The sequence below is a fragment of the Schistocerca americana genome, unplaced genomic scaffold (genome assembly GCF_021461395.2).
Source record: "Schistocerca americana isolate TAMUIC-IGC-003095 unplaced genomic scaffold, iqSchAmer2.1 HiC_scaffold_1153, whole genome shotgun sequence".
Classification (NCBI taxonomy): domain Eukaryota; kingdom Metazoa; phylum Arthropoda; class Insecta; order Orthoptera; family Acrididae; genus Schistocerca; species Schistocerca americana.
In genome coordinates, this window is record NW_025725213.1 from 27,501 (window position 1) to 30,000 (window position 2,500).

The window sequence follows — 2,500 nt, forward strand, 5'->3', positions numbered from 1 at the left end:
AACCTAACCTATGTCGTACCTTAACCTAACCTATGTCGTACCTTAACCTAACCTATGTCGTACCTTAACCTAACCTATGTCGTACCTTAACCTAACCTATGTCGTACCTTAACCTAACCTATGTCGTACCTTAACCTAACCTATGTCGTACCTTAACCTAACCTATGTCGTACCTTAACCTAACCTATGTCGTACCTTAACCTAACCTATGTCGTACCTTAACCTAACCTGTATTGCGCCTTAACCTAACCTGTATTGCGCCTTAACGTAACCTGTATTGCGCCTTAACGTAACCTGTATTGCGCCTTAACGTAACCTGTATTGCGCCTTAACGTAACCTGTATTGCGCCTTAACGTAACCTGTATTGCGCCTTAACGTAACCTGTATTGCGCCTTAACGTAACCTGTATTGCGCCTTAACGTAACCTGTATTGCGCCTTAACGTAACCTGTATTGCGCCTTAACGTAACCTGTATTGCGCCTTAACGTAACCTGTATTGCGCCTTAACGTAACCTGTATTGCGCCTTAACGTAACCTGTATTGCGCCTTAACGTAACCTGTATTGCGCCTTAACGTAACCTGTATTGCGCCTTAACGTAACCTGTATTGCGCCTTAACGTAACCTGTATTGCGCCTTAACGTAACCTGTATTGCGCCTTAACGTAACCTGTATTGCGCCTTAACGTAACCTGTATTGCGCCTTAACGTAACCTGTATTGCGCCTTAACGTAACCTGTATTGCGCCTTAACGTAACCTGTATTGCGCCTTAACGTAACCTGTATTGCGCCTTAACGTAACCTGTATTGCGCCTTAACGTAACCTGCATTGCGCCTTAACGTAACCTGCATTGCGCCTTAACGTAACCTGTATTGCGCCTTAACGTAACCTGCATTGCGCCTTAACGTAACCTGCATTGCGCCTTAACGTAACCTGTATTGCGCCTTAACGTAACCTGTATTGCGCCTTAACGTAACCTGTATTGCGCCTTAACGTAACCTGTATTGCGCCTTAACGTAACCTGTATTGCGCCTTAACGTAACCTGTATTGCGCCTTAACGTAACCTGTATTGCGCCTTAACGTAACCTGTATTGCGCCTTAACGTAACCGATATTGCGCCTTAACGTAACCTATATTGCGCCGTAACGTAACCTATATTGCGCCGTAACGTAACCCACATTGCCCCTTAACGTAACCTATATTGCGCCGTAACGTAACCTATATTGCGCCGTAACGTAACCCACATTGCCCCTTAACGTAACCCACATTGCCCCTTAACGTAACCCACATTGCCCCTTAACGTAACCCAACACACGTTGGGCCTTAACCCAACACACGTTGGGCCTTAACCCAACACACGTTGGGCCGTAACCCAACACACGTTGGGCCTTAACCCAACACACGTTGGGCCTTAACCCAACACACGTTGGGCCTTAACCCAACACACGTTGGGCCTTAACCTGCTCTGTAATTGTCATACGACGCGTTAAATTAGTGTAGTGTTGCCTAACTGCAACCCCCGCAATATAGTTTGCTACTCGCACTGCCCGGTCCCCAGTGTATCGCTTCATGTTAAACACCTTGCAGCTATACACTGTAATGTGGATGGCAGCAGGACGTACATGCTCAATGCCCTTTGCAGTTGTTCATTGGCATTTGCAGTTGTTCATTGGCATTCGCATGGCGAAGCACTTAGCCTACGCTGTGGTACGGCCTGTGTCAACTGTCCGCTGATGTTGTACGTCCAAATCACACACTGTACTGCACATTGGTCCTCATGTACTGAATGATACATCGTGGTACATGTGACCGTACAACGACTGCGCCAACAACGGCGAACCATGCGGTCCAAATGTTGTGCACTCAGCTACGTGTCGTCTCCCTATAAGAGCTGGATTGCAGTGTGGTATGCCCTGGATGGCGATCAGCATGAGCCGTCTGTTGATGTAGTGGCGCGTGTTGTCAGACGTAGTCGTCTCTTCTCACACACCGTGATAGCACGGTGCACTGCGTTCCACATCTGCGACATGCGACAGAGGCCGGTTGACAGTCGTTCGCGCAATGGACATCGCATACGTACGGGGGCCACCTTCCACGTGTTCGCTAAGCGTGGACATGTTGTTGCGTGTATGTGGGCAGACAGTGTGTCGTGACACCTGACACAGGCATGCAACAATCGTTGAATTTGCAAATGGCGATGGACGCCTACGTTTGCTGGTGACGTTACGCAAATGAACAACTGGTAAACCGTTGTGGTGCGGTTGTTCTCGCTAGGGGTGAATCAGTGATGGCGACGATCGGTTGAGCTACCAACCGGTTGTTGCAGCGATACCCACCATGCCCACGAACGTGAATGGCATGTGGGTGTGAAGCGATACGCGGCGGTGGCTGGGTGGGACCGTCCCCGGCCGGTGAGGGGGGGCCTCCCGGCGTGTTGGCCGTGCGGTGCGTGGGCGCACGCGCTACAGCCGGCTGGTGGGGGCGGCCAGTGGCAGGCGCG